We start from the raw sequence: 14,487 nt of genomic DNA, 5'->3' as shown, positions 1-14,487 counted from the left end.
TCATAGGAGGCTTGCCATTGCCTTCCCCTGAGATTGAGAGCGTGGGACTTGCCCAAGGTCACCCAGTGTCCGAGCTGGAAATCGGTCTCTAGAGTTGTAGTCCTCCACTCAAACCACTATGCCATGCAGGCTCATGAATTCATTGCATCTAATTTAAAATGTTTGTGGCATTCTTCTTTCTTTCTCACATTTGCTCTCACTCGCTCTCTATGTAGAGAGATCTTGTAGCACCTTTGAGAGTAACTGAAAGAAAGAAGTAGGCAGAGTTAGCTTTTGTAGACTTCAGTCTACTTCCTGAAGCCTAGGAAAGCTCATGCTGCCAACTTCTTTCCTTCAGTGATCTCTCTACATATTGATTCTACAGACTAACACTGCTATATCTTTGAATTCGCCCTCTCTTTGCCAGCCCTTTGACTCGCTTTTATAATGCCAACAATTTTGTTCCAGTCGTGCATGCTTTTATTTCATGGTCTTCTCAATGTGCCCGAAGCCCCTTGCTTTCATGGAATTACTGCCGGCGGAGGCATGAAATCTCATTATCCTCCTCCATCGCCCATTACAGGTGTTGATATAATGTTCTGTCTCTTCCCATTCCCGCCATCACAACCCCACAAGTCATTTCCCCCAGTTTATATATTTTCATTCTGTTTCTTTATAGGTTTTATTTACTGCTACAAGATCTCCAGTCTATTCACCGAACGCTCATCAGTTCGTGATACAACCCCAGGCCTTGCTTCATTCAGCACTGATTATATCAATATGGTGTTCTGATTAATTAAGCAAGAAAATAATAATTTCAAGACATCTCCCTCCCCCCCAGGCTTTTGATCTACTGGGTTATGGCTCTTCTATACATCCTATTTTTCTTTCCCGTGTCTGCTTCGGTTTGGCCGGCACATTCTGCTTGGCGTCGAATTCTAATTAGCACAAAATAATTTGGGCTTGTTAGCGAGCGAGCGACAACAAGAACTAATGAGCTTCTTTCATTTGGGCTGTTAATTATCGCTTAAAAAGGCCTGTTTCGCTTACAGAATTAGCAGTAAATCATGCACCAATCAAGTGTTCCACAACAAATGCAACAAGGTTTGGCAATGCTTTGCTGAACTGGCAGAACACAATGGGGTTCAAATCATTTCTCTGTGACAGCTTGGTAGCACCTAGGAGAAAGGAGCTGGATGCATTCCTTCCCACATAGTCTTGTAGGTTTTAAAAGCATACATGACAAAGAAAACTATTTCCAGTAGTCTGTCCAGTCCTGGAAGTCTATAAGAGCCAACACTTTTCATCTGTAAAGATACCCGTAAGGTCCATCAAAATCAAAAGCTTGGATTTCTTGGAAGTTCCTGGGTGTTTGTAAAGGCCAAATCCAAAATCTCCACGTGCGAAGCCATGCATTAATTGTGCTATGCACAATTGCAATGGTTTACAACTGAATGCACAACCCAAATGTGTGTATTTATTTCTCTATTTGTTGGATTTATATCCCGCTCCTCTCCCAAAATGGGATTCGCGGCAACTTGCAATGATTTTAAAAAGTCAGAACTAAAACATTAATCACAAAAGTGAAAAATAATACAATATGATGGAGATGGATTGTTGTCGTAAAAGCTAAAAGGAGAATCAAATCAAGAACTGATAAAGGATTGGGGGAAAAAGAAATGGGGTAATCTAGCAACAATAGGAGTTATGGGAAGGGGTCTAGAAAAATTAAAACAGCGATAGATGGGAAAGATTTAAAGTATTGGATAAGAGATGATCCCTCTTCTGTTACATTAGAATTTTTGATAATGTGAATTGAAATCACAAACATTATAAATGCCTCTAATAGAGTTAATGTGATTCAAATGATTCTCAGACAACAAAAAACAGTTGGGGTTAATAGTTTTCTCTCTTTGAATTGGTATACAGAGAAAGTGAATGGTAAAAACTGTTTAAAAAAGAGATAAAAGATATGCCTGGAACTGTGGGGATATCATTGTAAGAACTTACAAAGGTGATAGTCAAGGAGAATAAAGTGTTGTTACAAATAGGTGTATGGGTAGGTTTGGAAGTAACAATTGTGAGATGAATGTTATATAATTAATTAGAAGAAAATATATAGCATATGAGGGTTGTTTTTTTTAATGGATAGCTAAAAATGAGAGAAAGCATGGTGAAATGGTTTGAGCATTGGACTATGACTCTGGAGAACAGGGTTCGAATTCTGGCTGAGCCATAGAAACTCATTGGGTGACCTTGGGCAAATCATACTCTCAGCTTCAGGAGATGACAATGGCAAACCCCATCTGAAGAAATTTTGCCAAGAAAACCCCATGGCAATGCCTTGAAGGCATGCAACAACAGAAAGAAATATTAAAACATAACAGTTAAAACCTACAGTATAGTTAAAATCATTTTTAAAAGTAAAAAAAAATTAAAGCATTAAAAACAGCACACAAATTAAACATGCCAAAAACCTGCCTAATTAAGAATTTCTATGGACTTCTGCATGCTCAATGCGCATCCATGTGTCGTGTGCTCAGACGTGTCATTATGCGTCCATCTGCAATACACATTGGCAGGTGAAGCAGACCTACATGCACAGTTCTGATTCTGCAACCCTGAACTGAATGCAGATGTGTCTACTTTGGACCAAAAAGTCCAGCTGCTTCTTTAGGGGAGTTTTTTGCACACAGAAGACACCAACAGGGGCCCTTTCACATTAAATAATTATAGCACTATGATTCCACTTTTACTGCAATGTGGAATCTGGGAAATCTTGATGTCTGGAGTCTGGTGAGGAACTAGAGCTCTCTGACTTAGAATTCTAAATGCCATTCCCTACACTGTTGATCCTTGGATTCCATTTGGTGCATCCATGGCAGTTGAAGTGGAATCGTAGCACTATAACTGGGTAGTGTGAAAAAGTCCCAGAATTCTAGCCCAAATCTACCTGGAAATCTGTAATATCCAACTCATATATACAGGTATGTGTGTACACACACACACACACACACACACACACACACCCTTGCAAGTGACAGTGCCCTGTGTGTGTGTGTGTGTGTGTGTGTGTGTGGTCTTCCTTCCCTTTTGATGTGCACCTCCTGAGTTTCCAGAGTTCGATAGGACTTACTCCAGAGTAAATGCACACAAGTACACAAAATTCCAACTTTGGAGACACAGCTGTTGCTAGATGTGGGATCTATTCTCTTTTCTCCTTCCAGTGACTCTTATTGCTGATTGTCTTACACAGGACACTCTTGTCTTCAAAGTGCCATTAATAGACAGCTGCTAAAGAGAGAGCTGGAAATTCTACCTTGGCAGTTGCAAGCTGTGTGGCAGGTGGCGGTTAATAGCAGAGGGATTATGTGCTACAATGCTGCAGAACCTCAGGGAAAGGTTGGCGCAATCCAGCACCGCAGAATGCATTAGCTGCCATTGTCCAGTTGGCTTTTCTCATCTGGCCTGGGCCTAATATACACGCTGGTTTCTTTTCAGAGCCACAATAGGAATGATTAGAGCTGGAAGGTGGTAGCAATCACCTTAACAAGCCTCTACAATCACTCAGAGAAAGAATAGGGCTGGATTATGAAAATGTGTTTTGTCTGGAAACGGTGGGACAGGATTACCTCTCTGACGTCTATTACTTTCCCTTGTTGCATGCAGAAGGTGGAACAATGGTGGCTGATGGTTTGCTTACATGTCAGTGGGGCACTAATTCCACTCCAGATTTTAGTCCCAATTTAAAAGGAACTATCCAAGATGTCGAATTATTCATGGGGCTGAACTATCCAAGGTTTGCCCCTTTAGAGATGACAATAGTAAATATTTCATCCCATCTTTTCCTCCAATCCAAGACTCAGGGTGGCGTACAAAAGTTAAAATGAGCTGCTCCAAATTTAACAGACATCTCTTTTAAAGTTCAAATTAAAACTCAGAGTGGATTCACTGCCCCACTGACATGGAAGTGACAGCTGTCATTGAAGCAGATCACATAAAATATTAATTTAGTATTTGAATTATGGAGGAGGGAGAGCAAGTGGATTCATTAAATCTAGCAGCCTTAGACTTGACTCCTCTTATTTTTAGCCAAACATTGTCCTCCCCATCATGAAAAGTCTGAGGTACAACCACATATTCTCCATACCCATACACTACTCAATTTGGGATGGAGAAGATCTTTATAGGATTTAACAGTGTGAACACAAGCAGCCTTTCTGTACCTCTTGAGATGCATTCCAAGACGAAACACACTCCGCTTTGAGAATTCACACTTTTGTGAAGCTCATGGGGAGCTGCAAGAAATAAAGTCTGCTTAAAAGATATTTGCACCTTTTGAAATCTGAACAGCTAAAATGCATTCAGGTTGGGGGAAAATATGCACACAAAGGGAGGAAATACATACACTAAATGGATTCCATAGGATGGAGCTACAGTGGTATCAAACAGCATTATTTCAACTGTGTAGATGCACCAGAAGAAAGGATAGAAAAAACTATATACAGAATCTAAGAATGATAATGAAATCAAAAGAGAGAGCATTCTATATATCTTGGGTAATTTAAGTACTACATTAATGATAGGTCATGTTGTATGGGGAAGAGTTGAAAGAGGTGGATTTGTTTTGTCTGGAGAAGAAATGGTGAAGAAGCAATATGGCATCCATCTTAACATCTGAAGAGCTCTCACAAGCAACTTCAAGTCACATATACATACACATCCCAACTACCCTAAAGGCACCAGATTTTCTGATCTGTAAATCTAAGCTGAGTCAACTCAGGTTAGTACCTGGATAGGAAATCAGCAAATACCAGGTGCTGGTATGGCATGGATTCATTGCCTCACTAACATGGAAGCCACAAGTTGCTGCTATTTCATGCAAAGATGGGTACTTTTGCTTGTTGTTAACTGCCATCAAGTTCACTCACCCCATGGATGAGAAATGTCCAAGTCACTCTGTCATCCATTGCCCTGCTCAGGTCTTGCAGAATCATGGCTGAAGCTATCTACATTGAATCTATCCATCTGGAATGTGGTCTTCCTTTTCTATTACTGTTTTCTACCTTACAAGCATCATCATCTTTTTCTAGTGAGCCATGTTTTCTTGTGATATGTACGACAGTCTCAGTTTAGTCATCTTGGCTTCTAGGAAAAGTTCAAGTTTGCTCTGATAAAAATTATTTTATATTAAATTGTTGTTGCAAAACAAATGCATGAGTACTATCCTGTCGGTTGCATATGTTTTGTCACTGGCTGTTAAAATTAGACAGAATGAATGATTAAAAAGGGGTCTGACTAATGGATCTATATCCTAGATCTATAATTTCATAATCAAAACAATCTCCAATGTTGTAATCTAATCTGACCACTTAATTTTATTCCTAATGTTTTGTATTTTAATGTATTTTAAAATAATCTCTCTCTTTTATATTGGTTTATATGTTATGCAGCCTTTTCATTTATGCAATCTAAGTTACAGTATGCCTCGATGGGTCCATTGACCGTAAATAAAGATTGATCGATTGATAAAAATGAACATGGTCAGACTAACAATTCCACTCCTTTATCTGGAATTCCAAAATCCGAAATCTGAGACAGTGACCTTTGCTTTCTGATGTTTCAGTGAACAAAATCATTACAAATATTACGTATGAAATTACCTTTGGGCTATCTGTATAAGGTGGATACGAAACATAAATTAATTTATGTTTAGACACCTCCAAGATAGCTCATTATGTATATGCAAATATTCCAAAATCCAAACCCTCATACACTTCTGGTCCCAAGCATTTCAGATTAAGGAGACTGAAGCTGTAGATTCAAATGCATATAAAGTCTCTCCTTTCTTGTAGTGTGGATATTCAATAAGAATACTTTTTAATATGTATTTAAATGGATCTCCCACTGCTACATCTGTCCTCCACAAGATGGCACTATGATAACTGCAAACAAAACGCTCAGGTCATTCCTTTGCAAACCTTGCAATGACCTGGAGGTTTGCAAAGCATTTTGCCTGGGCCACTCTTGACTGTCAACCAGCATCACTTTGGCCTTTGATTTTCAGAATGTTTGCAAGTTGGTATTAGACTTGTGAGATGATCTAGTACAAAGCTTGAGAAAGCTACAGTTTTGGATGAAATCCTTTAGCAAGCATAGCCAGTCACCAGGCTGCATGGGGATTCTGGAGGTTGCAATCCCGAAAAGCAACAACAGCTTTCCCAAGCTCTGACTGACCCCTGTCCTACCTAACCAAATATATTTGGCAGACATGTTCCAGATGTAGCGCTCAAGTTACATGTAACATTAAATCTGACATCACATCTCTCATATATGCTATAAAAATCAGCCATGGGGATGGATGGTATTCAACTTGAACCATAGCAGGTTGAGTTTTTGATCAGAATCCAGTGATATTTGCCACATTCAAACAGGGGAGAAAGCAATATATTTGCATAGGGAGGACAGTGGTCAGTCAGAGCTTGGGAAAGCATGCTTGCTAAAGGAGCCAAAAATGTAGTTTTCCCAAGCTTTGTACTAACTAGATTGACTGACAAGCCTACTAGCCACTGGCAAACATTCTGAAAATCAAAGACTGATAGATTTGCCCGCCTGCAAGGGATGGCTTTGGATTTTGTTTCGAATAGTTTTTTTCCCTATCAGAATTGCAAACTCGTCCAGTGGAAGAAATCAGAACTAAGATATTTCCCCATCTCTTGCTTAAGCAAACAACCCAACGTGTGACATTTAGCAAGATGTCACAAGATTTATTAACCTTGGATTTAGGCCTACAACTTCCCGAAGCATTGGCGTAGATTGCACAACTTTAAAAGCAAGGTTAGACAGGAAATAAATAGTTTCTGAGTAAAATGTGAGAAAAGGCGGCATAAGTAGATAGAATGGTTTATCCTTATATGATATTCTAACTTGACACAGTGGAAAATACCAACAATGGAACTGTAAACATCTCTATTCTGAGAAAAGACCCCTTGTATCCAACAAGATCTACTCCTAGGCTAGCACATCAGCTTTTACCAACCCAGGACACTACAAGTGTGCTGGACAACAAATCCCATTATCCCCAGCCAGTAGTGACCTCAGAGGTTTCCTCTCTGGGATTTATTGTCCTTTCAGGTTTTGAAAGCACTTCCGCAAAACTAGAGGTTCCTCTAAGCCTTTTGATATTTCCCCTTCTGTATAGGACTAGTAGAGAACCAGTGTGGTGTAGTGGTTTCAACATTGGACTGCAACTCTGAAGATCAGGGTTTGAATCCCTCCTCGGTCATGGAAACCCATTGAATTACTTTAGGTGAGTCACATACTCTCAGTCCCAGCAAATCCTGTGCTAGGTTAGCCTCAGAGTCGCCATAAGTCAGAAATGACTTGAAGCCACACAACAACAGCAATATGGCCGGTACCGTTTTGACTACATAAATATTGGCATTCACAGGCTGAACACTGGAAACAGCAGAATACATGCAGGGAACTGGAGAAGTGCTTGCTGTCACTGGTTGTTTTTAGCTGTTTGAGTTTCACAGTGGAAGCTAGGAAGGGGAAAATGCCAACAGAGAAAGTGTGTAGATGCAGATTCCAACTCTCTGGCCATTCAGTGCGTCATGCTTAGACTTGCAAGGTGGAGGGAGGGAAGAAAGAGAACAAAGGAATCGAAGACAGATGGTTAAGCTTTTATAGACAGGGAGAAAAGATGATCTATGAAAAATGAATTAGTAGGGCATGCTACATACAGACCTGGAGGATAAATAGCCAAAGTTTGCTGAATTTCTGAAACATGAACGTTCAGTTATTCACATGTCAGTATGAGAAACATCCTAGCTTGTCATGGGCAAAAATCTACCCGATCAGAGATTCAAAAGGCAGGCAAAGGATGACCCAATGCATACAGCTGCTCAAAGAACTAGCACACATCACTGCCTGGAGGTGGGTGGGGATGTCAAACATTTCTCTTCTCCTATTGAGAAAGCAGCAGGGTTTTATTTTACAACTCCATGCAGCTGACAGACAACCTTGTAAGAAATGAAAAAGAACCTGGGAGTCTAAGGAAGCTAGAAAGAAGGTAGCAAAAATAAGACCCTGCTTGCTTAGCATAGCCAGTGGAAGTTAGCTGCTTCCGTATCAGGTGGTGAATCTACTCCAGGTTTTAGTATGAACTTTGAGCTGTCAGTGGTCCTGAACCTTAATCCTTTAATAACTTCAGCACCTTGGGTAGCTCCTGTAAATCCAGAGTGGATTCATTGCCCCACTGATATGGCAGCCATTGATCACCACTGGATACAGCATATAAAGTAAAATGTGGATGATCCATGATTCACAGCCAAATAGAAAACACCTTATGGGAGGAATAATTGTTGGTCTCAAAACCAGAGAGGAAAATGTGAGAATATGGAACTGCATAGCTGGAATGATCTATTTCCTTCCTTCCTTCCTTCCTTCCTTCCTTCCTTCCTTCCTTCCTTCCGTCCGTCCGTCCGTCAACAAATCTATGTGTTTTATAGTGACCAGCTGAGACATATACTTGCATTTTATCAAAGGTGGATTCTGCTTTCTAGCTCACATTGCCAACATTCATGCATGCAATGAGATAGCAGGAGTGAGCAAACCTCAGAGATGCTTTTCAGTGGCAGGTGTGAAGAAGCTGGCTTCACACACCAGCTGCTTGCCTTCCTCTCCATCTTGGTTCTTGCTGCACACATGCCACTCCGTATTTTTCATCATGAATGCACACTGTGATTTGGCACTCTCAGCACTCAAGTCACAAATGGGTAGCCTTGGAGTGTGACATGTTCAATTGCCGCTTGTGTTGGGGATGAGCCATGCTGGCAACTCATTTGTCTTGCCTGCAGTGCAAGACATCTCTTTATTGGAGAGAAGATGGGGTGGGGTGGGGTGGGGTGGGGTGGGGAGGAGGACACATACCAAGCTGGAACAGGTAAAAACTATGCTGAAAAACACATTCCTATTTTCATGGGTTCATTCTCAGGCTAGGACTGTGGAGGTATATTTCTGCCATTCTTCCATAGCAGCAAGTGAAAATTGTAACTTTTTCAGGGCAAGGCTTATTTTCAGAAGCAAGAACAGTAGAAGCTGGTTCCTGTCCTTTCCTTTCGCAAATATCTGCTGCTGTTACGCTGACCTCATTTTTGCTCCTGGCTAGAGCCTTTAAAGCTTGGTTCCAGGTTGTTCTGAGAGTTCTGGAATTCTGAGATGTTGTGCACTGTTTTCAAATGTGTTTTTAAATGGGTCGGATAGTTTTATATTACTTTTAGATTCTTTTAAAATTGTTTAAAATTGTTTAGTTTCCTGTACTCCACTGTAAGATTTTTTGATATGGGGTGGAATAAAGATATTTTAACCCAAATAAATAAATAAGAAAATAAATAAATGTTGGCCCTCTGGGGTGTCACCCGGTGTGGTCCGTACCCCCTGCGCCATCCTAGTGACACGTCTGCTCTTGAGATCCTGTCTGACTTTATGATTCTTTCACAGCAGCTACACCCACAGCCTCCCTCCTTGCCTACATTGGCATGCCTATCAGTCCTCTAGATGTGGTTGAACTACAACTTCCAACAGTCTTAGCCAGCATAGCCAATGGGGACAGCAGATGACTGGTGCAGTAGCTGCCCCGCTCTGCCTTAAGCAAGGATGGTAATGGGAAGAATGGCTTCTTCAGCTCAAGAGCATGCATCTTATCTTGCAGTACTTGGAAAATATTTTTGTATTGGACTACACCCACCAGAATTCCATAGCCAGCAAGGCCCTTTGCCAGGGTGGCTGGTGGATTCTGGGATTGGTAGTCCAGAATTCGGAAGTATCTGTATTCTAGGGAGCTTTCAGGGAATATACTGAAAACATGCTTTTCACACCAAAGGCACACTTGCCGAACAGAAGACCTCCTTCAAACATACCGAGCTGCCTTCTGCATCTCTTGGGTCGATGCCATTTGAATAACACTTCCTCTTATTCATTTCATGTGCCACTTGGGTGAAAAATGTGGTTGGTTTTTTATACTGCTTAAGGGCATTAAGCTATGTAAAAAAAATATCAGCAAGCAGCCAGAACATAGATCAAATTACAGGATGAGAGGCTTCAAAAGGCACGTGGAATTAATTTGTAAAATAAAAACAACAGCAAAGCAAAAATAGATGCATTGAAGCTTCCTGAGAACCGTGCCCAAAAGATTTGCTTTCTGCCAAGGTATTTAGGGAGGTATGTCTTTGATGCTACATAGGTAGAGATCTGTTGATTCCCTGGCAAAATCAAATCTGAACTTCGGGGGTCTGAATATATATATAAACAGTTCTCTTTCTTTCATGAAGGCTAATGTAGGAAGGGCATACCAGGTAAGCATCTCCTGAACTAACCTAAACAGTGTTCATCATGCCAGTCTGGCTTGCTGAAATTTGCATCTTGGACACTGATGTATAAAAAACAGTGACTGCCATCAGCACAAAACAATACATATGCAAATCACTCCTGCATTCCCAGGCTCACACAATATATAGACACCCACTTTTTCCAGGCAAACATTCTCTGAAGATGCCAGCCACAGATGCTGGTAAAACATCACGAAGAAAATCTGCTACAACATGGCCACATATCCTGAAAAACCCACAAAAACCTATGGATGCCGGCCATGAAAGCCTTCGACTTCACAGTGACTGTATATGATCTTCATGCAAATTGGGGTCCAAATCAAGTGACGTACCCACCAGGGAGCAGTTGTGTATGTGTAGACTTGCCTCTGCAGAGATCAGTGCTAACCTGAACTGTAGTAGCTGGAAATGTGTTTACTACCTATTGTTGTTGTTGTTATCTGCCCTCAAGTCAATCTTGAACCATGGTGACCCCATGGATAAGACATCTCCAAGACTCCTTGTCCTCCACTGTTCAGCTTAGTTCTCGCAAAAGAGCTCCCTCCACGGCCAACTGTCATCGTCCAGCCTGGAGGGAGTGAGGGGGTGGGTAGGGGCTAATTTTGTATTGCAATTTTTATTGTACACCGCTATGATAATTGAGGAATAGCAGTCTATAAATAAAACATATTATTATTATTATTAAAATCATACCCATGACCTCCTTAATAGAGTCCATCCATTTAGTATGCAGCTTTACTCTCTTTCTACTTCCATCCACCTTTCCCAGCATTATTGTTTTTTCCAGTGAGTCATGCCTTCTCATGGTGTATCAGAAGCATGACAACCTCAGTTTTGTCATCTTGGCTTTCACAGAAATTTCTGGCTTGATCTGCTCCAGGACCCATTTGTTTGTCTTTTTAGCTGTCCATGGCATCCTCAGCACTCTTCTCTATCATCTACACTTTGGTATTTGCTATGGGTTCCCTGATTGGTTGAGAAAAAGTAGCGCATTCCCCCTTCTTGTTGGGACTTCTCTCGCATTCATTGAGCTATGTTAGAAAATCAGAAAGTGTTCGATGACCATGTCGCTGTTGCTAGCTATACAGCTTATAGAGGATGTTGTTGAAGGTGAACCAACTCAGCTGAGAAGAGGAACAATGCTTTTTGGGATGATAAAATACAATTCGACCCACATATCCGCAGATCCAGTATCCAGAGTTTCACATATCTGTGTCTGGGAAAAATGTTCTTTCTAGGCATTTCAAAGTCCTCATTTCAAAAAGAAGACCAAATGCACCTTGAGTCCTCTTACAAGCAAAGCAAATATTCCTCTCCTCCCTCCTGCCTCCCTTGGAATGACAAAGTAAACTGTAACATAGCAAGCTATTTTCTTAAATTCCTTTATGATAATAGGAATGGGAGGCTGGGTACTCAACAGGTGATGCCAGGGGCATCACTAGAGGAGGTGTAGCAGGTGAAGACCATACCGGGTCCCTAAATATCTGCTTTGCTGTGATGTTCACTTGTATCCCTTTAAAATACTGAAGAGCTGGTGAGAGGGGCAAGGCTCAGTGAGAGGAGAAATGAGATGCCCCAGGTTTTTTTTTAATTAAAATTTTAAAATTTTAATTGTTTAAAAATATTTAAAATTTTTCTTTAAAATCATCACATCTTACAAAATGGTCACTTTGACCACATAAAACTATGTAGACATAAATACATTTAGGCTGCGCGTATGATATTCTAACTTAAAGGTATACTTTTAATGTTGCTAGTTGTTTATGTCACAACTATTACCATTATATTCAGTCATATACAGGAATGATGGTTTGTGAGTAACATTAGTACAAAAAAATATTACTAAGGTTTTTGTAAGGTGTGGTAATAGGAGGAGGTCAGTGGGGGATGACACCATGAGTGTCACTACACCAGGTGACAGCAACTCTAGTGATGACAAGGAGAAGGCATCACATTGAGGAATAACATCGCCACACTGTGTTTGGGTCTGATCCAGTGTGGATCTGACTCAGCCAAAACAAATCCAGTTCAGTGTCCTACAGTGTTCTTTGTCTTATGAATAACATGGCATTTGCTGGATGAGTGACTGCCCTCCACAATGAAGGCTGGTGTGGTTTATTGTGTTTTTCTATTATGCTGCCATCAAAGCTAACGTGTATATAATGAAAGGCAAAGCAATAATGCTCCATGGATTGAATGGCCAAGAGTAGGGGAGGGAAAGAAGGGTGAAAGAATATTTTCCCCTTTATTGCCAGCTTTATTCCATGTGCTTTTTGTGTGAGCACAGAGATCCACACATATTACAAGCAGGCAGCAGATTGTGATACATGGCAGAGAATGTAGCAGAAAATGTGAACAAACAGGATTCCCCCAACGGCATAAGAATATATTATTTTTGGAACATAAAGTAGTGTTTCTCTTAGGCCATCAAGACATTCATATTCGATCACTGACTCAGTACTTTAAATGAATAGGGAACAGATGTGGACATCGATGCATATGTTTCGGGATGAACAAAACATAGGAGAGGGGGATGGTAATAGGATGATGCTATGAGGGTTGTAGGAGTTCTATCAGACAAGCCGATGGGAGGAAGATTAATGGTAAAATGTATCTAATTAGTAGTAGTAGTAGTAGCAGCTGTAGGTGGGGTGGTGAACCCACTCCAGGTTTTGCATTGGAGTTCAAAGGAGGTATCCAGGGCGTTGAACTCCAACACCCACATGGATGGAAACTTGAAGTTGGAAGTGACTGAGGAAGCAGGTGGCTGATGTGTAAGAGATGTCACATAGTCAGTCTAGTCCAGGTTAGTCACAGATTATTTGAGCAAGATGAAGGGAGAAGCATGAGGATGGTCGACATCCAGTCCAGACATTGTTATACCAGGTCAGAAGTCCAGATACACAAAGCAAGCAAGGAGTAAACAGAGTATAGTTGACCCTCCATGCTTTGACTTTTGCAGATTTAATTATTCACGGATTTGATTAATATGTTCTCTCTAGGAATCTCTAGGTCTTCCAATGCAAATCTGCCATCGTAGGAGCGAATTGTGGTGTGTGGAGTGCATCACACTAGCAGCTTGGCACAACTGGACCGCTCGCAGAAAAGGGCACAGTCTAGGTGTGTGGGTAGTGTGCATTTTTAAAGTGCTCCACAGAGTCCTCAGATAACAGCCTTGCAATCACCCACCTCTTCCCCAGTTTCACTCTTTCTTTTCTGTGCTCTCCTGGGCATTTAATAGCCAAGCTATAATGACATGTTATTTAAAGAGAGAGAGAGAAAAAAAGAAAATCCAGACGGATGGTGGGCGTAAGGCCTTCACTTAGCAAGCAATGGCTCTGGTAACCCAGTAGCATGATTTTATCAATACTCAAGCTTTGCTGATGTCAGCCGTATATTTGCTGAGCTGAAAAGTACAGGCTGTAGGGGGCCGTGGGGTCTCAAGACTAATGCAACTGTAATAGCAATGAATTGGGTAAATGGATTCAAAATTGAATACTCTTTATCACACTGGAAGCTTTGAAACTCATGATACAGCCTAGCCATGCTTTTGAATAAGGTCAGGATATAGTATCTGCTGTCTGTTTGGGTAAGGAGCAAGACTGGGAAGAGGGACTGGGTGGGTCCCTCAGTGAAAGGACTAGATTCCACATTGGAGATGCCTAAATACCCAAAAGGCACCAGATCCTGCATGATCTTGGAAGCTAAGCAGGGTCAGTCCTGGTTAATACTTGAATGAGAAACTGCCAGTGTATACCAGGTACTATAGGTGATATTACAGAGGAAGGAACTGACAAAACCATATCTAAGGATTCCTTGGCCAAGAAAACTCTATGACATGCATGAGGTTGCCATAAGGTGATCTGAAGGTGGCACACATACAGTGTGAATTTATGCATGCAGACCTAGGCATAGTTGGGATTATGCCACATCACCCTAGAATGATAACATTGCACACTTGAATGCACAAACAAATACACATCCCAATGCACATCTGCACAGACAAAGTGAGCTGCAAACTTGAGCTGAAAGCAGATATTCCACACTGGACAAAAGTAGTCAGTCACATCTACAGGGGAATTTATGCAGGTGTAAGAAATGGCAGGATTCTAGTTTA

The 14,487-nt window shown here is 41.1% G+C and overlaps 1 protein-coding gene across 1 annotated transcript in view; it reads right to left on the bottom strand.

The window, feature by feature from the left end:
* Window positions 1–14,487, bottom strand: part of LOC149307203 (coiled-coil domain-containing protein 33-like) — a 138,655-nt gene that overhangs the window by 29,663 nt on the left and 94,505 nt on the right. The gene's annotated exons all lie outside the window — the stretch shown is intronic.

The sequence above is a fragment of the Sceloporus occidentalis genome, unplaced genomic scaffold (assembly GCF_023333645.1).
Source record: "Sceloporus occidentalis isolate IW3139 unplaced genomic scaffold, rSceOcc1.0.p SCAF_9, whole genome shotgun sequence".
In the NCBI taxonomy this organism is placed as follows: domain Eukaryota; kingdom Metazoa; phylum Chordata; class Lepidosauria; order Squamata; family Phrynosomatidae; genus Sceloporus; species Sceloporus occidentalis.
The sequence above is the reverse complement of the archived record's forward strand: the minus strand, read 5'-3'. Positions and strand labels throughout refer to the sequence as shown.